The sequence below is a fragment of the Argopecten irradians genome, chromosome 9 (assembly GCF_041381155.1).
Source record: "Argopecten irradians isolate NY chromosome 9, Ai_NY, whole genome shotgun sequence".
In the NCBI taxonomy this organism is placed as follows: domain Eukaryota; kingdom Metazoa; phylum Mollusca; class Bivalvia; order Pectinida; family Pectinidae; genus Argopecten; species Argopecten irradians.
Window position 1 is genome coordinate 33,583,077 of NC_091142.1, and position 26,421 is coordinate 33,609,497.

General features: G+C 33.8%; 1 protein-coding gene and 1 long non-coding RNA gene across 8 annotated transcripts in view; both read left to right on the forward strand.

The window, feature by feature from the left end:
* The window catches only part of LOC138332125 (lactose-binding lectin l-2-like), a 387,766-nt gene that overhangs the window by 152,294 nt on the left and 209,051 nt on the right, over nucleotides 1–26,421 (forward strand). The window lies entirely within an intron of this gene.
* LOC138330948 (uncharacterized) lies at nucleotides 23,858–25,435 on the forward strand. Its single transcript, XR_011209631.1, has 3 exons — nucleotides 23,858–24,685; nucleotides 24,820–24,950; nucleotides 25,137–25,435. It is a non-coding gene; the product is annotated as an uncharacterized lncRNA (long non-coding RNA).

A 26,421-nucleotide genomic window follows, 5' to 3' on the forward strand; every position in this document is an offset into this window, starting at 1 on the left:
GAAATCGCATCGTATTGACAAACTAAGGTTATCAGTATTAACACAGACTTTATGCACTATTGAAATCCCTGTTTTTATGTCTGATGTGGCTTAGATTCACTTAATAATACGAGATTAAATTGTAACCCTCACCTTGGCTTCAACGTTTGACCGTGTGTACGCAGTTTACTGCACAGTGGACGTAAATATGATGATTATGATTGTTGGCAACTTCTGATGATGAATATCGTATTTAATGCTCCTAATTCGTGGGTATAACGATCACTGCAAAAATAACTTTTAGTGGGAAGCCACAAGTTTAAGTGAACTAATGTGTAAACGTCCTTAAAAATATTTATGATGTTATAAACACTTAGTTCAGTCATTTGATTCTGGGAAAATGTGAAATAATGTAGTAGACTATTGCTTGGTGTCTTGACCACATTCGTTGTACTGCACATGATAGACATTAATATAATGTTGCAATAATGCCAAAATTCATTTCAAGTCTACATTGTAATTCGCAAACGTTCATGTCCCCGTATAAAGATTAACCGTACATCAATTTGTATCTAGTAACAATGTTTGACCAAATATCAAACACAGGAAAGAAATTGATCAGGTGATAACGGAAGTCAGTTGCCGAGTAACTTTCGTTGTGAGATCATAGATATATATATCGGGTGTACATTCAACACGTGATATTCAATTTGGGGTAGAATAAGTGTTTATTAAACTACAAAACGATCAATTTATGATAGTAATACTTCCCTTAGAAGCGTGATCAATGTGGTGTGTTATTCAACTCGTGGTATTTGATTTTGATTTGTCCTTTACATATTTGTGATAATCAATGATTTATGAAAATTATATGTCCTTCCTATTTGTGCTGGTGCCGGAAGTCATATATCCCGTGTTACTTCCGTATGTGACGTAGTCTATGTCGCGTGTGCACTAAATCCTTGGTATTTGATTTTGGGTTGAATCCATGTCTTTAGTAAAGTATAAACACTTTTATCATATCAATAGCGATGTCCTTTACCTATTTGTACTGCATTTGTGAGATGGATGTGGTTCCGGAAGTCATATTTTCCGTGTTACTTCCGTTTCAGACATGATGTATTTTAGCTGCAATATTGTAGCTCAAAAGACTTTTAGACAGAAAATGGTGTCGTCTATGCCGAAAGGTATAGTAGGCCGGGTACGTATATTCGTTCTAGATGTATTTGTGCTTAATTTTGGGTTGAATTCATGTGTTTAGTCAATTTTACACGTATCAAATACGACATTCTTTGATCGATTTGTGAGATACAGGTTGTCCCTGAAATCTTATATCCCTTGTTACTTCTTTTGGTCTATGTGTGTGAATTCATGTCTTCACTTCTATAATATTAATTACGATGTCTTTGACATTTTATTGCTGGATTTGTGAGATAAAGGTGGTCCCGGAAGTCATATTTCTATGCAGAACTATGTCGTGTGTATATTAAACCCGTAGTATTTGATGTTATGTTGAATTCATGTCCTTAGTAAATTACTAACACAATATATACCGATAACGATGTCCTTTGAATATGTATGCTGGATTTGTGAGATGGGCGTGGTCTATGTCGTGTGTTTATGCAACCCATTGTATTGATTTTGGGTTAAAAGCATGCCTTAAATAAATTATACACACTCTTATTAGATCAATAACGATGTATTTTACATATGTGTGCTGGATTTGTGAGACGGTCTTGAAAGCTATATTTCCCGTTTCTTCCTTTGAAGACTATTTCGTGTGTATAAACACTTGTATATGATCAATAATGATGTCCCCTGAATATTTGTGCGGAAAAAAACAAGAAACCGATGTCTTTACGAGACGACATTCAGAGGAATATGGCATCAATGTCTCCCTCACATACAATTTATGTCCTTTAAGACTGCTGTTATAAACACTTGTATAAGATCATAATTTCCCTGACCAGAACTTTCGTTTTTTCACCTGTTACGGGTTTTGCATGACATTGGTGGTTTTCGTGCAGGATCTGAAAACGCCCCGAATGCATTCACATTTTCAAATCGTAGAAATATTAAATTCCACTTTAGATGGATGTGGCCCTGGAAGTCCGTGTTACTGCTGTTTGTTCAACCCGTGGTATTTGACTTTGATTTGAACTCGTGTCTTTAGTAAATTATAAACACTGGTATAAGATTAATAACGATGTCCTGGACATTTTATTCTGAGTGTTTGAGATAGAGGTGGTCCCGGAAGTCATATTATCCGTGTTACTTCCGTTTGAGACATGGTGTATATCTTGTGTATATTCAATCCGTGGTATTTGATTTTGTGTTGAATCCATGTATTTAGTAAATGATAAATATTTGTATAAGTTCAATAACGATGTCCTTTGATAATTTTTACGGAATATTAAATATTAAATTCCATTTGATTTGATTTTAATGCTGTTGTAATTGACTTGTGTATGGCCATTAAATATACATTAGTTCCGGTTTTATTAAGTGCTATAGTTAATGACTGTTTAGAAATGGACACTATGGTAAGGTAGGAATGGGGACAAACCTGCTATTTCAGCTGGTTTAGCTCAAACTCAAGAGGGGTAGCAGTTTTATTCAATAGAACTAGATTTTAAAAGGGAAAAGGGACCTGGATGGATATCTTATTGTTTTAGATGTGTCATCAAGTGAAAAACGTTTTACACTTATAAATTTGTATGATCCAAGTGCTGATACCCCATTATTTTATAGTAGAGGTTTCACAGGATTTAAGAAATTATGTTTTTATAATTTGTGGAGATTTTAACTTGGTCTTAGACCCTAGTTTAGATTGTTCAAATTATATGCATGTAAATAACCCAAGGCAAGAAAAACGGTTTTTGAAATAATCAATGAGCTTGGTTTGATTGACATTTATAGAAATAAACATCCAGATTGTAAAAGGTTTACTTGGAGGAGGACAAGGCCAGTAAAACAGGCTTGACTAGACTATTTTTTAATTTCAGAGAATCTTATTTCTAGTATAAGAAAAACAAATATTGATCCAGGATATCGATCCGATCATTCTATATCATACATAGTGTTAATGAAATTTAGAAAAGGCAAAGGATTATGGAAGTTTAATAATTCCCTATTAAATGATTTAGACTATCTTCATAATAGATATTAAAACTCAGTATGCTTTACCTATTTATAATCGGGAGAATTTAACTCATTTCAGATGATAATATTCAATTTTCAGTAGATCAACTTTTTTTAGAAACTCTTTTATTTGAGATCAGGAGGAAAACTATTTCATACACATGTTTTAAGAAAAAGCAAAGAACAAACCAAGAATTGTCATTAAAAAACTTATTAAAGAACGGAAGATCAGGAAAATAAATGTCACTTTAGAAGAATTAGCAAAAGCACAGAAAGAACTGGAGTCCCCCAGAAAACATAATCTTAAAGGAAGCATACTAAGGTCAAAAGTAAAATGGGTCGAAGAGGGGGAGAAACCATCTAAGGATTTTTTTTTTTAATTTGGAAAACAAGAATTTTGTAACTAAAATTATTCCAGTAATTGAAAAAGATGATGGAAAGATTATAACAGATCAAGATGAAATTTTGACTGAGGTTAAGCAGTTTTATGAAATTCTATATTCAGAAGATGTAGAATTACATGATACTTACCTAAATGAATATCTTGAATATGATAGTATACCAAAACTGAATTTATCTGAATCCAACAGTTTAGAGGGCAATATAACTTATGGAGAGGCAGGTGTTACTTTAAAAACTGTGAAAAATAATAAAAAGTCCTGGATCAGATGGCTTCACTGTAGAATTTTTAACATGTTTTTTGGAAACAGATTGGTCATTTTGTAGTTCGGTCGATTCAACATGGGTTTAATACTAACAAACTTTCAGTAACACAAAGGCAGGGAATCATAACTTACCTAAGGGAGATAAGCCAAGACAGTATATTAAAAATTGGAGACCAATTTCACTCTTAAATACCATATATAAAATTGCATCAGGCACTATTGCTAATAGAATTAGAAAGTTTTAGACACTTTTATAAACACAGATCAGTCTGGATTTATATCAGGAAGATATATTGAAAAGCACATAAGACTCATATAAGATATTATGCATTATGCAGATGAAAATGATATTCCGGGCATGTTGTTAAATGTGGATTTTGAAAAAGCAGTTGATTCGGTCAGTTGTAATTTTATTGATAAAGTACTTAACGTTTTTAACTTCGGAAATACATACAAAAATGGGTAAATGTTTTTCAAAACGGTTCTAATTCAACTATTAACCAGGGGGAATTAGTCTCCATTTTTTCTTATCAATCGAGGATGTCGACAAGGAGATCCCATCTCCCCATATTTTTTAAATTCTGTGCTGAAGTTTTAGGAATTAGAATTAGAAATAATGTAAATATTAAGGGTATTAACATTGATGACACTCCTACATTACTATCCCAATATGCTGATGATACATTTGTATATCAGTTATAATAGATGGGTCAAGAGAATCATTAAGGGAAACATTGAAAGAATTGAAAAAATATGCAGAAATATCTGGCTTAAAAGTAAACGAGGGTAAGACTGAAGTAATTTGGATAGGGAATAAGAAATATAGTGATGAACAATTTTGTCCGGAATGGAACTAAAATTGGGGGGAATGAGTTTTACAGTTTTGGGAATTGAGAATAATTGAGAATTGATTTCAACGTAGAATTGCGTAAAATGGTAAAAATGAATTATGACAAGAAACTTGTTAAATTTAAATCAATTCTGAATACTTTGAATAAACGGATTCTTACACCTATCGTCAAAGTGCTAGTCATTAAATCGCTATTAATTTCACAGCTTAATCACCTGTTCATAGCACTGCTAAATCCTGATATATATTTCATAAAAACACTTAACTCAGAAATATATCAATTCCTTTGGAACAGTAAAGTAGACAAGGTTAAGAGAAATACAAAATGTATTATTATAAAGGAATACAGTGAAGGTGGTCTTAGAATGATAGACATATACTCTTTTATCAGGGCTCTCAAGTTTACATGGATTAGAAGATTATACACAAGGTCAAGTAAATGGCAAGTGATTCTAGAAACCAATAGGCCCATTAACATAAACATTATGGCTAATTGTGGAGTACGATATATTGGGGAATGTGCATCTAAATGCAATAATCAATTTTGGAAAGATGTTTTTTATTCTTGGAATTTTGAAAACACAGTTAAATGGTCATGATATATCAGGCATTTTGAAAACATCCCTTTGGTAAAATAGGAAAATGGTACATGTATATTATAAAGACTGGTACAAGAACAATGCTATTTTACTGAATGTCTTCATTCCTTAAAGATGTACTCCTCTGAGATTTTCTTGTATTAAACTTTTTTTCTCATATAGAGGTGTTGATATGTATGGATGTTTTTAGAATTTATTTTCCATTAGTCTTCATTAAAAATATCCCAGTTTTGATTAATAAGACTGATATTTTTTTCTCAGAATAACAGCATATGCTACCCCTATCCCTTAATTATGAGCTACAAAATGCACCATTTTTGGCCATTTTTGCCAAATTAAACCCTTTATAGAAAATGTTCTGGTATTAAACTTTTGGCAATATTTTGCCTATCAGCAGGGCAATGATTTATCTTTCTAAATCAGGCAGAAAAATGTGGGGTTTGTTGCTTACTTTCTTTGCCCATTTGAATATTTATTTTTCAGTATTTTAGAGTAAAAATAAAGTGTTCAAATTACCATTAAATGTAAAAATAAAATGACAAATGTGTATCATTTCACACCTTAATGCTCAATATTTTAATTACCACGAACCCAGTAAAATTTTACAGCAAAATTTAGCTCGATACAGCTAACAATACTGGCGCAGTGATGATTTACGTAAAAACAATTTCGGTAAAAATTGGTAAAACTGTGGCTCTTTTAAAAGTGAAAAAAGACATAATTTCAAAATGGACGCTAAATGGGCCATTTCTTAAAATCACCGTATAAATTTTTTTTACAAAAAATAGAAATGTAAATTTTTGACAAAATTTGCAACTGGCCACTTGCTACAGATATTGATAGATTGTATTTGAAAATCTCATAACTTCTTTGATCTATGTCGAAACGAGACTTCAACGGGACTGAAACCTCAGAATAATACAAACTGAATTTACTGAAAATTTAATGTTAATACTAACTTTGTTACTTACCAGGGAATTATGAATTCATGTAGGAAATACTTAGCGCACAAACAGTTTGAAAATATTAATTTGTCGTATCTACTTATACCCAATAATTTAGAAAAAAACATACTTTGTCAAAATAATACCAAGTCTTCTGGTAAAGGAAAATGAAACAATTTATTTCAAATTAATGATGAAACCTGGAAGCAAATATATTTGACCCCTTTCCGAGTCACTTCAAGCTCAAAACTTCAATGGTTACAATACAGAATAAATCAACATATCCTTACAACAAATTAATATCTATTTAAAATTGGTTAACTGAAAGTCCTCATTGCTTTTTCTGCAGGACAGAAATAGAAACAATTACATGCAATGCAGAGAAGTGCAATTTATTTTTTTGAATATTTTGAATTTTGCTAGATTAATTATCTATTCCTTTTTCTTTTAATAAACAATCTTTCATTTTTGGTATATCCAACAACAATAACATATATTACAATACTGATAAGCTGATCTTGCTCGTTTTGAAGCAGTACATTTACAGGTCTAGATGTCTACAACAAAACCTATCAATTTTATAACATCATTAAAAACTATTATAAAGGAAAACTATGATATTGGCAAAGGCAATATATGTAAAGACAAATTCAATCATGACAGGAGAAAATGGATTAATCTTATAGAAAGTACACCCAATGTCTGACAGTCTGATTTAAAATACACTGTAATAATATGTATATCATACTATTAGAATACTTACCAATAACAAATATGCGTAACTGCAACCTCCAGTGATTTATCCCGTATTACGCTCCCCTCTTTTCCTCTCTCTCCCTTTCTTTCTCTCTCTCTTCCCCTCCTGTACATGTATGTATGTATGTTTGTATATTTTGGTGGGTATGATAAAATTTAGTGAACACAGATTATAATGTGTGTGTGTGTGTGTGTGTGTGTGTGTGTGTGTGTGTGTGTGTGTGTGTGTGTGTGTGTGTGTGTGTGTGTGTGATAAAAAGAGATTAGAACTGAATACGTAGAGTACAAGAGAAGGTTTCTAATTGAGGATGAAGACATTATATATCACCACCATGATTATATTGTGCCCGCTGTATAATAAGAATGTATGACTGTTAATGACTGTATTTCTCCTTCGCTTTTGGTTATAATATAAAATTGTTAGCGGTAATCATCATCAGTGCCTGGAAGATGACAGTGATTTCGATATTGGAAGATCTTAGGAGGGATGCCAATCAAAGTTTAGAAACATCAATGGACACGATATTGATCCTAGGATACAAGGAAAAACAAGGGAAAACCCCCAAGAATGCTGTAACATATCACAAAAACCAATGGCCACCAATGGAAATGATCTAAAGAATATCAGAACCCATTTCACAAAGCTCTCCGCTGGTCCTAGGACTCATTGAAACACATGGAAAAGCCCAAGAATGTTATAAGACATGACCATGTACAACAAGAAGTACATTTATTTCAAGGTATGTGCATTGGATTTATGTAATTTATACTTCATAACACAAAGTCCTTAAAAACCATTCATAGATGACTGCACTTGAAAAATGAAAAAGCAGAATTATGTAAATACTCTACAAAACGTTTTCATTAATTAGGTATACAGAATCAAATGGGATTACCTCGTGCAGCCTGTTGCCCAGCTTGGATGAGACCGCTTTCCGCCATTTCATTTACCTTGAAGTGATACCTACATATCTGTTCATAAGAGGTACAATCAAGTTGGTCTGTAAGTAATCAATTTAACCTGATATCAGGTATTTGGTAATAATAAACCCATAATCAATAAATGTCAATTTATACCTTATAATAATCAATTCTAATATCTTCAACACCATTGTATGTGATTTTGTTTCCTTTTGCTAAAACACAATCTTTTAAATTTCTTATCTTCAACAGTGAAACAGGAAACCGATGTCTTTACGAGACGACATTCAGAGGAATATTGCATCAATGTCTCCCTCACATACAATTTATGTCCTTTAAGACTGATGTTTGTCACAAGTGTGAATTCTTCAGGAATCGCATACAGAAGGTATAACAATGATAAGTTGATTAACTTAAATTGCTATGAAACATGCATGGATATTGATAATGTCATAATACTTCCTTGAAAGTTATTACAGAAACGGACACGTTGGACGCCACTACAGACTTTGCTGACCCCATTTCATTAGCTCAAATAGAGAGATTATTACAGAGAAAGGTGTCCGGCTATTAAATGTTCCTAATGTTCCAGCTTCCCTAGACCTCAGTGATATCCACTACACCTTTGATATCGATGTTGCCCAGAGGGCAAACTGTACACCGATATATCCTTTGGATGGCTGTAACGTATTAATGTATTTGTACCATTTCATGACCCTCTAGAGCACCACAGAGACCCTAGAATAATTTGGTATTTGTTTTTGTGTTGAATTCATGTCTTTAGTAAAGTATAAACACTTTTATAGTATCAGTAGCGAAGACTTGTACATATTTATGCTGGATTTGGGAGATGGATGTGGTACCGGAAGTCATATTTTCCGTGTAACTTCCGTTTGAGACTTGGTGTATGTCTTGTAAATATTCAACCGGTGGTATTTGATTTCATGTTGACTTCATGTATTTAGTAAATTATAAACATTTGTATAAAATCATTAATGATGGCCTTTGAATATTGGTTCGGACGTTTTGAGCTGGAAGTGGTCCCGGAAGTCATTTTTCCGTGTTACTTCCGTTTTGAGACTGTGTATATTCAAACCGTGGTATTTGATTTAAGGTTGAATTCACGTCTTCAGTAAAGTATAAACACTTTTATAATATTAATAGCGATGCCCTTTACATATTTGTGCTGGATTTGTGAGATGAATGTGGTCCCGGAAGTCATATTTTCCGTTTAACTTCCGTTTGAGACTTGGTGTATGTCTTGTAAATATTCAACCGCTGGTATTTGATTTCACGTTGATTTTATGCAATTAGTAAATTATAAATACTTATATAAGATCAATAATGATGTCCTTTGAATATTTGTTCGGACGTTTTGAGTTGGAAGTGGTCCCGGAAGTCATTTTTGCCCGTGGTACTTCCATTTGAGACACAGTGTATGTCTTGTGCATATTCAACTTGTGGTTTTTGATCTTTGTGTTTAATTCAAATCTTCAGTAAAGTACAAACACTTTGACAATAATAAGAACGATGCTCTTTACATATTTGTGCTGGATTTTGTACGATGGATGTGGTCCCGGAAGTCATATTTCCCGTGTTACTTCTGTTTGAGACATACAATGTAGTGTATGTCTTTTGTATATTCAACCCGTGGTATTTGATTTTGTGTTGAATTCATATCTTTAGTAAAGTATAAACAATTTTATAGTATCAATAAGCGATGACCTTTACATATTTGTGCTGAATTTGTGGGATGGATGTAGTCCCGAAAGTCATATTTCCCGTGTTACTTCCGTTTGAGACTTGGGCTATGTCTCGTGTTTATTTAACCCGTGGTATTTGATTTTGGGTTGAATTCATTTATTTAGAAAATTATAAACACTTGTATATGATCAATAGCGATGTCCTTTACATATTTGACTGCATTTGTAAGATGGATGTGGTCCCGGAAGTCATATTTCCAGTGTTATTTCCGTTGCAGATATGGTGTTTGTCTTGGGTATTCAACCCGTGGTATTTGATTTTGGTATGAATTCGTGTCTTACGTAAAGTATGAACACTTTTATAATATCAATAGCGATGAGTTTTACATATTTGTGCTTGATTGGTAAAATGGATGTGGTCCCGGAAGTCATATATTCCGTGTAACTTCCGTTGAAGACTTGGTGTATGTCTTGTAAATACATTTTGTATTCAACCCGTGGTGTTTGATTTCATGTTGATTTCATGTATTTAGTAAATTATTAACACTTGTATAAAATCAATAATGATGACCTTTGAATATTTGTTCTGTGGTTTTTAGTTGTAAGTGGTCCCGCAAGTCATATTAACCGCGTTACTTCCGTTTGAGACATAGACTATGTCGTGTATATTCAACCCGTGGTATTTGATTTTGATTTGAATTCATGTATTAAGTAAATTATAAACACTTGTAAAAGATCAATAATGATGTCCCTTGAATATTTGTGCGGAAATTTTGAGTTGGAAGTGGTCCCGGAAGTCATATTTTCCGTGTTACTTCCGTTTGAGACATGGACTATGTAGTGTGTATATTCAACCCGCAGTATTTAAATTTGGGTTGAATTCATGTCTGTAGTGAGTTATAAACACTTGTATAATATCATAACTTTCCTTACCAGAATTTTCGTTTTTGTTTCACCTGTTACGGGTTTTGTATGACTTTGGTGGTCTTCGTGCAGGAACTGGAAACGTCCTGAATGTCTTCACATTTAAAAATCGTAGAAATATTTAGTTCCACTTTATTTGATATTAATTATGTTGCAATTGACTTGTGTATGCCCATTAAATATATAATTTCAGGTTTTATTAAGCGCTCAAGGTAATGACTGTATTCTCCTTTGCTTTTGGTTATAATGTAAAATTGTTAGCGGTAATCATCATCAGTGCCTGGAAGATGACAGTGATTTCGATATTGGAAGATCTTAGGAGGGATGCCAATCAAAGTTTAGAAACATCAATGGACACGATATTGATCCTAGGATACAAGGAAAAACAAGGAAAAACCCCCAAGAATGCTGTAACATATCACAAAAACCAATGGCCACCAATGGAAATGATCTAAAGAATATCAGAACCCATTTCACAAAGCTCTCCGCTGGTCCTAGGACTCATTGAAACACATGGAAAAGCCCAAGAATGTTATAAGACATGACCATGTACAACAAGAAGTACATTTATTTCAAGGTATGTGCATTGGATTTATGTAATTTATACTTCATAACACAAAGTCCTCTTAAAAACCATTCATAGATGACTGCACTTGAAAAATGAAAAAGCAGAATTATGTAAATACTCTACAAAACGTTTTCATTAATTAGGTATACAGAATCAAATGGGATTACCTCGTGCAGCCTGTTGCCCAGCTTGGATGAGACCCGCTTTCCGCCATTTCATTTACCTTGAAGTGATACCTACATATCTGTTCATAAGAGGTACAATCAAGTTGGTCTGTAAGTAATCAATTTAACCTGATATCAGGTATTTGGTAATAATAAACCCATAATCAATAAATGTCAATTTATACCTTATAATAATCAATTCTAATATCTTCAACACCATTGTATGTGATTTTGGATTCTTTTTGCTAAAACACAATCTTTTAAACATTTTGCTAAATTTCTTATCTTCAACAGTGAAACAGGAAACCGATGTCTTTACGAGACGACATTCAGAGGAATATTGCATCAATGTCTCCCTCACATACAATTTATGTCCTTTAAGACTGATGTTTGTCACAAGTGTGAATTCTTCAGGAATCGCATACAGAAGGTATAACAATAAGTTGATTAACTTAAATTGCTATGAAACATGCATGGATATTGATAATGTCATAATACTTCCTTGAAAGTTATTACAGAAACGGACACGTTGGACGCCACTACAGACTTTGCTGACCCCATTTCATTAGCTCAAATAGAAAGAGAGTCGTTATTAAATAGAAAGGTGTCCGGCTATTAAATGTTCCTAATGTTCCAGCTTCCCTAGACCTCGGTGATATCCACTACACCTTTGATATCGATGTTGCCCAGAGGGCAAACTGTACACCGATATATCCTTTGGATGGCTGTAACGTATTAATGTATTTGTACCATTTCATGACCCTCTAGAGCACCACAGAGACCCTAGAATAATTTGGTATTTGTTTTTTTGTGTTGAATTCATGTCTTTAGTAAAGTATAAACACTTTTATAGTATCAGTAGCGAAGACTTGTACATATTTATGCTGGATTTGGGAGATGGATGTGGTACCGGAAGTCATATTTTCCGTGTAACTTCCGTTTGAGACTTGGTGTATGTCTTGTAAATATTCAACCGGTGGTATTTGATTTCATGTTGACTTCATGTATTTAGTAAATTATAAACATTTGTATAAAATCATTAATGATGGCCTTTGAATATTGGTTCGGACGTTTTGAGCTGGAAGTGGTCCCGGAAGTCATTTTTCCGTGTTACTTCCGTTTTGAGACTGTGTATATTCAAACCGTGGTATTTGATTTAAGGTTGAATTCGCGTCTTCAATAAAGTATAAACACTTTTATAATATTAATAGCGATGGCCTTCCCATATTTGTGCTGGATTTGTGAGATGAATGTGGTCCCGAAAGTCATATTTTCCGTTTAACTTCCGTTTGAGACTTGGTGTATGTCTTGTAAATATTCAACCGCTGGTATTTGATTTCACGTTGATTTTATGCAATTAGTAAATTATAAATACTTATATAAGATCAATAATGATGTCCTTTGAATATTTGTTCGGACGTTTTGAGTTGGAAGTGGTCCCGGAAGTCATTTTTGCCCGTGGTACTTCCATTTGAGACACAGTGTATGTCTTGTGCATATTCAACTTGTGGTTTTTGATCTTTGTGTTTAATTCAAATCTTCAGTAAAGTACAAACACTTTGACAATAATAAGAACGATGCTCTTTACATATTTGTGCTGGATTTTGTACGATGGATGTGGTCCCGGAAGTCATATTTCCCGTGTTACTTCTGTTTGAGACATACAATGTAGTGTATGTCTTTTGTATATTCAACCCGTGGTATTTGATTTTGTGTTGAATTCATATCTTTAGTAAAGTATAAACAATTTTATAGTATCAATAAGCGATGACCTTTACATATTTGTGCTGAATTTGTGGGATGGATGTAGTCCCGAAAGTCATATTTCCCGTGTTACTTCCGTTTGAGACTTGGGCTATGTCTCGTGTTTATTTAACCCGTGGTATTTGATTTTGGGTTGAATTCATTTATTTAGAAAATTATAAACACTTGTATATGATCAATAGCGATGTCCTTTACATATTTGTACTGCATTTGTAAGATGGATGTGGTCCCGGAAGTCATATTTCCAGTGTTATTTCCGTTGCAGATATGGTGTTTGTCTTGGGTATTCAACCCGTGGTATTTGATTTTGGTATGAATTCGTGTCTTAGTAAAGTATGAACACTTGTATAATATCAATAGCGATGAGTTTTACATATTTGTGCTTTGATTGGTAAAATGGATGTGGTCCCGGAAGTCATATATTCCGTGTAACTTCCGTTGAAGACTTGGTGTATGTCTTGTAAATACATTTTGTATTCAAACCCGTGGTGTTTGATTTCATGTTGATTTCATGTATTTAGTAAAATTATTAACACTTGTATAAAATCAATAATGATGACCTTTGAATATTTGTTTGTCGTTTTTAGTTGTAAATGGTCCCGCAAGTCATATTAACCGCGTTACTTCCGTTTGAGACATAGAATATGTTGTGTGTATATTCAACCCGTGGTATTTGATTTTGATTTGAATTCATGTATTAAGTAAATTATAAACACTTGTAAAAGATCAATAATGATTCCCTTGAATATTTGTGCGGAAATTTTGAGTTGGAAGTGGTCCCGGAAGTCATATTTTCCGTGTTACTTCCGTTTGAGACATGGACTATGTAGTGTGTATATTCAACCCGCAGTATTTAAATTTGGGTTGAATTCATGTCTGTAGTGAGTTATAAACACTTGTATAATATCATAACTTTCCTTACCAGAATTTTCGTTTTTGTTTCACCTGTTACGGGTTTTGTATGACTTTGGTGGCTTCGTGCAGGAACTGAAAACGTCCTGAATGTCTTCACATCTAAAAATCGTAGAAATATTTAGCTCCACTTTATTTGATATTAATTATGTTGCAATTGACTTGTGTATGCCCATTAAATATATAATTTCATGTTTTATTAAGCGCTCAAGGTAATGACTGTATTCTCCTTTGCTTTTGGTTATAATGTAAAATTGTTAGCGGTAATCATCATCAGTGCCTGGAAGATGACAGTGATTTCGATATTGGAAGATCTTAGGAGGGATGCCAATCAAAGTTTAGAAACATCAATGGACACAATATTGATCCTAGGATACAAGGAAAAAAACAAGGGAAAACCCCCAAGACTGCTGTAACATATCACTAAACCCAATGGCCACCAATGGAAATGATCTAAAGAATATCAGAACCCATTTCACAAAGCTCTCCGCTGGTCCTAGGACTCATTGAAACACATGGAAAAGCCCAAGAATGTTATAAGACATGACCATGTACAACAAGAAGTACATTTATTTCAAGGTATGTGCATTGGATTTATGTAATTTATACTTCATAACACAAAGTTCTTAAAAACCATTCATAGATGACTGCACTTGAAAAATGAAAAAGCAGAATTATGTAAATACTCTACAAAACGTTTTCATTAATTAGGTATACAGAATCAAATGGGATTACCTCGTGCAGCCTGTTGCCCAGCTTGGATGAGACCGCTTTCCGCCATTTCATTTACCTTGAAGTGATACCTACATATCTGTTCATAAGAGGTACAATCAAGTTGGTCTGTAAGTAATCAATTTAACCTGATATCAGGTATTTGGTAATAATAAACCCATAATCAATAAATGTCAATTTATACCTTATAATAATCAATTCTAATATCTTCAACACCATTGTATGTGATTTTGGATTCTTTTTGCTAAAACACAATCTTTTAAACATTTTGCTAAATTTCTTATCTTCAACAGTGAAACAGGAAACCGATGTCTTTACGAGACGACATTCAGAGGAATATTTCATCAATGTCTCCCTCACATACAATTTATGTCCTTTAAGACTGATGTTTGTCACAAGTGTGAATTCTTCAGGAATCGCATACAGAAGGTATAACAATAAGTTGATTAACTTAAATTGCTATGAAACATGCATGGATATTGATAATGTCATAATACTTCCTTGAAAGTTATTACAGAAACGGACACGTTGGACGCCACTACAGACTTTGCTGACCCCATTTCATTAGCTCAAATAGACAGAGATTATTACAGAGAAAGGTGTCCGGCTATTAAATGTTCCTAATGTTCCAGCTTCCCTAGACCTCGGTGATATCCACTACACCTTTGATATCGATGTTGCCCAGAGGGCAAACTGTACACCGATATATCCTTTGGATGGCTGTAACGTATTAATGTATTTGTACCATTTCATGACCCTCTAGAGCACCACAGAGACCCTAGAATAATTTGGTATTTGTTTTTGTGTTGAATTCATGTCTTTAGTAAAGTATAAACACTTTTATAGTATCAGTAGCGAAGACTTGTACATATTTATGCTGGATTTGGGAGATGGATGTGGTACCGGAAGTCATATTTTCCGTGTAACTTCCGTTTGAGACTTGGTGTATGTCTTGTAAATATTCAACCGGTGGTATTTGATTTCATGTTGACTTCATGTATTTAGTAAATTATAAACATTTGTATAAAATCATTAATGATGGCCTTTGAAAATTGGTTCGGACGTTTTGAGCTGGAAGTGGTCCCGGAAGTCATTTTTCCGTGTTACTTCCGTTTTGAGACTGTGTATATTCAAACCGTGGTATTTGATTTAAGGTTGAATTCACGTCTTCAATAAAGTATAAACACTTTTATAATATTAATAGCGATGGCCTTCCCATATTTGTGCTGGATTTGTGAGATGAATGTGGTCCCGAAAGTCAAATTTTCCGTTTAACTTCCGTTTGAGACTTGGTGTATGTCTTGTAAATATTCAACCGCTGGTATTTGATTTCACGTTGATTTTATGCAATTAGTAAATTATAAATACTTATATAAGATCAATAATGATGTCCTTTGAATATTTGTTCGGACGTTTTGAGTTGGAAGTGGTCCCGGAAGTCATTTTTGCCCGTGGTACTTCCATTTGAGACACAGTGTATGTCTTGTGCATATTCAACTTGTGGTTTTTGATCTTTGTGTTTAATTCAAATCTTCAGTAAAGTACAAACACTTTGACAATAATAAGAACGATGCTCTTTACATATTTGTGCTGGATTTTGTACGATGGATGTGGTCCCGGAAGTCATATTTCCCGTGTTACTTCTGTTTGAGACATACAATGTAGTGTATGTCTTTTGTATATTCAACCCGTGGTATTTGATTTTGTGTTGAATTCATGTGTTTAGTAAAGTATAAACAATTTTATAGTATCAATAAGCGATGACCTTTACATATTTGTGCTGAATTTGTGGGATGGATGTAGTCCCGAAAGTCATATTTCCCGTGTTACTTCCGTTTGAGACTTGGGCTATGTCTCGTGTTTATTTAACCCGTGGTATTTGATTTTGGGTTGAATTCATTTATTTAGAAAATTATAAACACTTGTATATGATCAATAGCGATGTCCTTTACATATTTGTACTGCATTTGTAAGATGGATGTGGTCCCGGAAGTCATATTTCCAGTGTTATTTCCGTTGCAGATATGGTGTTTGTCTTGGGTATTCAACCCGTGGTATTTGATTTTGGTATGAATTCGTGTCTTACGTAAAGTATAAACACTTGTATAATATCAATAGCGATGAGTTTTACATATTTGTGCTTGATTGGTAAAATGGATGTGGTCCCGGAAGTCATATATTCCGTGTAACTTCCGTTGAAGACTTGGTGTATGTTTTGTAAATACATTTTGTATTCAAACCGTGGTGTTTGATTTCATGTTGATTTCATGTATTTAGTAAATTATTAACACTTGTATAAAATCAATAATGATGACCTTTGAATATTTGTTCTGTGGTTTTTAGTTGTAAGTGGTCCCGCAAGTCATATTAACCGCGTTACTTCCGTTTGAGACATAGACTATGTCGTGTATATTCAACCCGTGGTATTTGATTTTGATTTGAATTCATGTATTAAGTAAATTATAAACACTTGTAAAAGATCAATAATGATGTCCCTTGAATATTTGTGCGGAAATTTTGAGTTGGAAGTGGTCCCGGAAGTCATATTTTCCGTGTTACTTCCGTTTGAGACATGGACTATGTAGTGTGTATATTCAACCCGCAGTATTTAAATTTGGGTTGAATTCATGTCTGTTGTGAGTTATAAACACATGTATAATATCATAACTTTCCTTACCAGAATTTTTGTTTTTGTTTCACCTGTTACGGGTTTTGTATGACTTTGGTGGTCTTCGTGCAGGAACTGAAAACGTCCTGAATGCCTTCACATTTAAAAATCGTAGAAATATTTAGCTCCACTTTATTTGATATTAATTATGTTGCAATTGACTTGTGTATGCCCATTAAATATATAATTTCAGGTTTTATTAAGCGCTCAAGGTAATGACTGTATTCTCCTTTGCTTTTGGTTATAATGTAAACTTGTTAGCGGTAATCATCATCAGTGCCTGGAAGATGACAGTGATTTCGATATTGGAAGATCTTAGGAGGGATGCCAATCAAAGTTTAGAAACATCAATGGACACAATATTGATCCTAGGATACAAGGAAAAAAACAAGGGAAAACCCCCAAGACTGCTGTAACATATCACTAAAACCAATGGCCACCAATGGAAATGATCTAAAGAATATCAGAACCCATTTCACAAAGCTCTCCGCTGGTCCTAGGACTCATTGAAACACATGGAAAAGCCCAAGAATGTTATAAGACATGACCATGTACAACAAGAAGTACATTTATTTCAAGGTATGTGCATTGATTGGATTTATGTAATTTATACTTCATAACACAAAGTCCTATTAAAAACCATTCATAGATGACTGCACTTGAAAAATGAAAAAGCAGAATTATGTAAATACTCTACAAAACGTTTTCATTAATTAGGTATACAGAATCAAATGGGATTACCTCGTGAGCCTGTTGCCCAGCTTGGATGAGACCGCTTTCCGCCATTTCATTTACCTTGAAGTGATACCTACATATCTGTTCATAAGAGGTACAATCAAGTTGGTCTGTAAGTAATCAATTTAACCTGATATCAGGTATTTGGTAATAATAAACCCATAATCAATAAATGTCAATTTATACCTTATAATAATCAATTCTAATATCTTCAACACCATTGTATGTGATTTTGTTTCCTTTTGCTAAAACACAATCTTTTAAACATTTTGCTAAATTTATTATCTTCAACAGTGAAACAGGAAACGGATGTCTTTACGAGACGACATTCAGAGGAATATTGCATCAATGTCTCCCTCACATACAATTTATGTCCTTTAAGACTGATGTTTGTCACAAGTGTGAATTCTTCAGGAATCGCATACAGAAGGTATAACAATGATAAGTTGATTAACTTAAATTGCTATGAAACATGCATGGATATTGATAATGTCATAATACTTCCTTGAAAGTTATTACAGAAACGGACACGTTGGACGCCACTACAGACTTTGCTGACCCCATTTCATTAGCTCAAATAGACAGAGATTATTACAGAGAAAGGTGTCCGGCTATTAAATGTTCCTAATGTTCCAGCTTCCCTAGACCTCGGTGATATCCACTACACCTTTGATATCGATGTTGCCCAGAGGGCAAACTGTACACCGATATATCCTTTGGATGGCTGTAACGTATTAATGTATTTGTACCATTTCATGACCCTCTAGAGCACCACAGAGACCCTAGAATAATTTGGTATTTGTTTTTTTGTGTTGAATTCATGTCTTTAGTAAAGTATAAACACTTTTATAGTATCAGTAGCGAAGACTTGTACATATTTATGCTGGATTTGGGAGATGGATGTGGTACCGGAAGTCATATTTTCCGTGTAACTTCCGTTTGAGACTTGTGGTGTATGTCTTGTAAATATTCAACCGGTGGTATTTGATTTCATGTTGACTTATGTATTTAGTAAATTATAAACATTTGTATAAAATCATTAATGATGGCCTTTGAAAATTGGTTCGGACGTTTTGAGCTGGAAGTGGTCCCGGAAGTCATTTTTCCGTGTTACTTCCGTTTTGAGACTGTGTATATTCAAACCGTGGTATTTGATTTAAGGTTGAATTCACGTCTTCAATAAAGTATAAAAACTTTTATAATATTAATAGCGATGGCCTTCCCATATTTGTGCTGGATTTGTGAGATGAATGTGGTCCCGAAAGTCAAATTTTCCGTTTAACTTCCGTTTGAGAGACTTGGTGTATGTCTTGTAAATATTCAACCGCTGGTATTTGATTTCACGTTGATTTGATGTATTAGTAAATTATATAAACTTTGTATAAAATCATTAATGATGTCCTTTGAATATTTGTTCGGACGTTTTGAGTTGGAAGTGGTCCCGGAAGTCATTTTTGCCCTGGTACTTCCATTTGAGACACAGTGTATGTCTTGTGCACATTCAACTTGTGGTTTTTGATCTTTGTGTTTAATTCAAATCTTCAGTAAAGTACAAACACTTTGACAATAATAAGAACGATGCTCTTTACATATTTGTGCTGGATTTTGTACGATGGATGTGGTCCCGGAAGTCATATTTCCCGTGTTACTTCTGTTTGAGACATACAATGTAGTGTATGTCTTTTGTATATTCAACCCGTGGTATTTGATTTTGTGTTGAATTCATATCTTTAGTAAAGTATAAACAATTTTATAGTATCAATAAGCGATGACCTTTACATATTTGTGCTGAATTTGTGGGATGGATGTAGTCCCGAAAGTCATATTTCCCGTGTTACTTCCGTTTGAGACTTGGGCTATGTCTCGTGTTTATTTAACCCGTGGTATTTGATTTTGGGTTGAATTCATTTATTTAGAAAATTATAAACACTTGTATATGATCAATAGCGATGTCCTTTACATATTTGTACCGCATTTGTAAGATGGATGTGGTCCCGGAAGTCATATTTCCAGTGTTATTTCCGTTGCAGATATGGTGTTTGTCTTGGGTATTCAACCCGTGGTATTTGATTTTGGTATGAATTCGTGTCTTACGTAAAGTATAAACACTTGTATAATATCAATAGCGATGAGTTTTACATATTTGTGCTTGATTGGTAAAATGGATGTGGTCCCGGAAGTCATATATTCCGTGTAACTTCCGTTGAAGACTTGGTGTATGTCTTGTAAATACATTTTGTATTCAAACCGTGGTGTTTGATTTCATGTTGATTTCATGTATTTAGTAAATTATTAACACTTGTATAAAATCAATAATGATGACCTTTGAATATTTGTTCTGTGGTTTTTAGTTGTAAGTGGTCCCGCAAGTCATATTAACGCGTTACTTCCGTTTGAGACATAGACTATGTCGTGTGTATATTCAACCCGTGGTATTTGATTTTGATTTGAATTCATGTATTAAGTAAATTATAAACACTTGTAAAAGATCAATAATGATGTTCCTTGAATATTTGTGCGGAAATTTTGAGTTGGAAGTGGTCCCGGAAGTCATATTTTCCGTGTTACTTCCGTTTGAGACATGGACTATGTAGTGTGTATATTCAACCCGCAGTATTTAAATTTGGGTTGAATTCATGTCTGTAGTGAGTTATAAACACTTGTATAATATCATAACTTTCCTTACCAGAATTTTCGTTTTTGTTTCACCTGTTACGGGTTTTGTATGACTTTGGTGGTCTTCGTGCAGGAACTGGAAAACGTCCTGAATGTCTTCACATTTAAAAATCGTAGAAATATTTAGTTCCCTTTATTTGATATTAATTATGTTGCAATTGACTTGTGTATGCCCATTAAATATATAATTTCAGGTTTTATTAAGCGCTCAAGGTAATGACTGTATTCTCCTTTGCTTTTGGTTATAATGTAAACTTGTTAGCGGTAATCATCATCAGTGCCTGGAAGATGACAGTGATTTCGATATTGGAAGATCTTAGGAGGGATGCCAATCAAAGTTTAGAAACATCAATGGACACGATATTGATCCTAGGATACAAGGAAAAAACAAGTGAAAACCCCCAAGAATGCTGTAACATATCACAAAAACCAATGGCCACCAATGGAAATGATCTAAAGAATATCAGAACCCATTTCACAAAGCTCTCCGCTGGTCCTAGGACTCATTGAAACACATGGAAAAGCCCAAGAATGTTATAAGACATGACCATGTACAACAAGAAGTACATTTATTTCAAGGTATGTGCATTGGATTTATGTAATTTATACTTCATAACACAAAGTCCTTAAAAACCATTCATAGATGACTGCACTTGAAAAATGAAAAAGCAGAATTATGTAAATACTCTACAAAACGTTTTCATTAATTAGGTATACAGAATCAAATGGGATTACCTCGTGCAGCCTGTTGCCCAGCTTGGATGAGACCGCTTTCCGCCATTTCATTTACCTTGAAGTGATACCTACATATCTGTTCATAAGAGGTACAATCAAGTTGGTCTGTAAGTAATCAATTTAACCTGATATCAGGTATTTGGTAATAATAAACCCATAATCAATAAATGTCAATTTATACCTTATAATAATCAATTCTAATATCTTCAACACCATTGTATGTGATTTTGTTTCCTTTTGCTAAAACACAATCTTTTAAACATTTTGCTAAATTTCTTATCTTCAACAGTGAAACAGGAAACCGATGTCTTTACGAGACGACATTCAGAGGAATATTGCATCAATGTCTCCCTCACATACAATTTATGTCCTTTAAGACTGATGTTTGTCACAAGTGTGAATTCTTCAGGAATCGCATACAGAAGGTATAACAATAAGTTGATTAACTTAAATTGCTATGAAACATGCATGGATATTGATAATGTCATAATACTTCCTTGAAAGTTATTACAGAAACGGACACGTTGGACGCCACTACAGACTTTGCTGACCCCATTTCATTAGCTCAAATAGACAGAGATTATTACAGAGAAAGGTGTCCGGCTATTAAATGTTCCTAATGTTCCAGCTTCCCTAGACCTCGGTGATATCCACTACACCTTTGATATCGATGTTGCCCAGAGGGCAAACTGTACACCGATATATCCTTTGGATGGCTGTAACGTATTAATGTATTTGTACCATTTCATGACCCTCTAGAGCACCACAGAGACCCTAGAATAATTTGGTATTTTTGTTTTTGTGTTGAATTCATGTCTTTAGTAAAGTATAAACACTTTTATAGTATCAGTAGCGAAGACTTGTACATATTTATGCTGGATTTGGGAGATGGATGTGGTACCGGAAGTCATATTTTCCGTGTAACTTCCGTTTGAGACTTGGTGTATGTCTTGTAAATATTCAACCGGTGGTATTTGATTTCATGTTGACTTCATGTATTTAGTAAATTATAAACATTTGTATAAAATCATTAATGATGGCCTTTGAAAATTGGTTCGGACGTTTTGAGCTGGAAGTGGTCCCGGAAGTCATTTTTCCGTGTTACTTCCGTTTTGAGACTGTGTATATTCAAACCGTGGTATTTGATTTAAGGTTGAATTCACGTCTTCAATAAAGTATAAACACTTTTATAATATTAATAGCGATGGCCTTCCCATATTTGTGCTGGATTTGTGAGATGAATGTGGTCCCGAAAGTCAAATTTTCCGTTTAACTTCCGTTTGAGACTTGGTGTATGTCTTGTAAATATTCAACCGCTGGTATTTGATTTCACGTTGACTTGATGTATTTAGTAAATTATAAACATTTGTATAAAATCATTAATGATGTCCTTTGAATATTTGTTCGGACGTTTTGAGTTGGAAGTGGTCCCGGAAGTCATTTTTGCCCGTGGTACTTCCATTTGAGACACAGTGTATGTCTTGTGCACATTCAACTTGTGGTTTTTGATCTTTGTGTTTAATTCAAATCTTCAGTAAAGTACAAACACTTTGACAATAATAAGAACGATGCTCTTTACATATTTGTGCTGGATTTTGTACGATGGATGTGGTCCCGGAAGTCATATTTCCCGTGTTACTTCTGTTTGAGACATACAATGTAGTGTATGTCTTTTGTGTATATTCAACCCGTGGTATTTGATTTTGTGTTGTTGAATTCATATCTTTAGTAAAGTATAAACAATTTTATAGTATCAATAAGCGATGACCTTTACATATTTGTGCTGCATTTTGGGATGGATGTAGTCCCGAAAGTCATATTTCCCGTGTTACTTCCGTTTGAGACTTGGGCTATGTCTCGTGTTTATTTAACCCGTGGTATTTGATTTTGGGTTGAATTCATTTATTTAGAAAATTATAAACACTTGTATATGATCAATGGCGATGTCCTTTACATATTTGTACCGCATTTGTAAGATGGATGTGGTCCCGGAAGTCATATTTCCAGTGTTATTTCCGTTGCAGATATGGTGTTTGTCTTGGGTATTCAACCCGTGATATTTGATTTTGGTATGAATTCGTGTCTTACGTAAAGTATGAACACTTGTATAATATCAATAGCGATGAGTTTTACATATTTGTGCTTGATTGGTAAAATGGATGTGGTCCCGGAAGTCATATATTCCGTGTAACTTCCGTTGAAGACTTGGTGTATGTCTTGTAAATACATTTTGTATTCAAAAACCGTGGTGTTTGATTTCATGTTGATTTCATGTATTTAGTAAATTATTAACACTTGTATAAAATCAATAATGATGACCTTTGAATATTTGTTTTGTAGTTTTTAGTTGTAAGTGGTCCCGCAAGTCATATTAACCGCGTTACTTCCGTTTGAGACATAGACTATGTCGTGTATATTCAACCCGTGGTATTTGATTTTGATTTGAATTCATGTATCAAGTAAATTATAAACACTTGTAAAAGATCAATAATGATGTCCCTTGAATATTTGTGCGGAAATTTTGAGTTGGAAGTGGTCCCGGAAGTCATATTTTCCGTGTTACTTCCGTTTGAGACATGGACTATGTAGTGTGTATATTCAACCCGCAGTATTTAAATTTGGGTTGAATTCATGTCTGTAGTGAGTTATAAACACTTGTATAATATCATAACTTTCCTTACCAGAATTTTCGTTTTTGTTTCACCTGTTACGGGTTTTGTATGACTTTGGTGGTCTTCGTGCAGGAACTGGAAACGTCCTGAATGTCTTCACATTTAAAAATCGTAGAAATATTTAGTTCCACTTTATTTGATATTAATTATGTTGCAATTGACTTGTGTATGCCCATTAAATATATAATTTCAGGTTTTATTAAGCGCTCAAGGTAATGACTGTATTCTCCTTTGCTTTTGGTTATAATGTAAACTTGTTAGCGGTAATCATCATCAGTGCCTGGAAGATGACAGTGATTTCGATATTGGAAGATCTTAGGAGGGATGCCAATCAAAGTTTAGAAACATCAATGGACACGATATTGATCCTAGGATACAAGGAAAAACAAGTGAAAACCCCCAAGAATGCTGTAACATATCACAAAAACCAATGGCCACCAATGGAAATGATCTAAAGAATATCAGAACCCATTTCACAAAGCTCTCCGCTGGTCCTAGGACTCATTGAAACACATGGAAAAGCCCAAGAATGTTATAAGACATGACCATGTACAACAAGAAGTACATTTATTTCAAGGTATGTGCATTGGATTTATGTAATTTATACTTCATAACACAAAGTCCTATTAAAAACCATTCATAGATGACTGCACTTGAAAAATGAAAAAGCAGAATTATGTAAATACTCTACAAAACGTTTTCATTAATTAGGTATACAGAATCGAATGGGATTACCTCGTGCAGCCTGTTGCCCAGCTTGGATGAGACCGCTTTCCGCCATTTCATTTACCTTGAAGTGATACCTACATATCTGTTCATAAGAGGTACAATCAAGTTGGTCTGTAAGTAATCAATTTAACCTGATATCAGGTATGTAAGTAATCAATTTAAACCCATAATCAATAAATGTCAATTTATACCTTATAATAATCAATTCTAATATCTTCAACACCATTGTATGTGATTTTGTTTCTTTTTGCTAAAACACAATCTTTTAAACATTTTGCTAAATTTCTTATCTTCAACAGTGAAACAGGAAACCGATGTCTTTACGAGACGACATTCAGAGGAATATTTCATCAATGTCTCCCTCACATACAATTTATGTCCTTTAGGACTGATGTTTGTCACAAGTGTGAATTCTTCAGGAATCGCATACAGAAGGTATAACAATAAGTTGATTAACTTAAATTGCTATGAAACATGCATGGATATTGATAATGTCATAATACTTCCTTGAAAGTTATTACAGAAACGGACACGTTGGACGCCACTACAGACTTTGCTGACCCCATTTCATTAGCTCAAATAGACAGAGATTATTACAGAGAAAGGTAAGAAGTCGATTGTCCGTCCGGCTATTAAATGTTCCTAATGTTCCAGCTTCCCTAGACCTCGGTGATATATCCCTGCGTGTTGGAGGATGAGAGACCAGAGAGATAGCTAGGGTCTGTTTGGTAAGGGCTTTGTTGTGGTGAAAACAAAAGCCAGGCAAAATACTGCAGCCTCTGTTTGATGTATAGAAGTCCTGGATTTAAAGTCTTATTAGCTTGAGTATGGCATTCAAAGTGCTTAGAAATATATAACAGCTGTTTCGCCACAAGTGGCATTTAAAATTTAGAAATTGGTATCAATCTTTATTATTTCAACCTTTCATTATAAATTTTATCAAGGAAGATCTAATTCACATAGGATTAGAAATATACCTTTGTTTTAATTTTGTTTCTGTAAGATAAAAGCCATGGTACCTTGACCAGTAGATTTTCCTTTAATTTGTTTCTGTAAGATAAAAGCCATACCTTGACCAGTAGATTTTCCTTTAATTTGTTTCTGTAAGATAAAAGCCATACCTTGACCAGTAGATTTTCCTTTAATTTGTTTCTGTAAGACAAAAGCCATACCTTGACCAGTAGATTTTCCTTTAATTTGAATTAAAACAATTTAATGCAGATAATTTGTAGTCAAACAATCTATAACAAGAAATTGAACTTAAATATGCTCCATCGCCGACAGAGCATAAATGATACTCTTCATTTGAACAATAATTGGTGTTTAATTGTGTAAATATATATATGTCTAAATAACACAAAAAATAATATAAGATAATTTATTTTGTCTTTGGTGTATGCGCAATCAGTACTTCATTCAATATAGGACATAGTGCCATGGAATTTTTTGGGGATGAAATGAATTATTTTGAATACTTTCCTCTTAAAGTAAAATTAGAAGCTCAAACATTTCAATGGTGGTAATTATGTATCGTAAGTAACTTTTGTAACAGAAAAAAAATTACTAATTGTCTGCTCCTGTTTT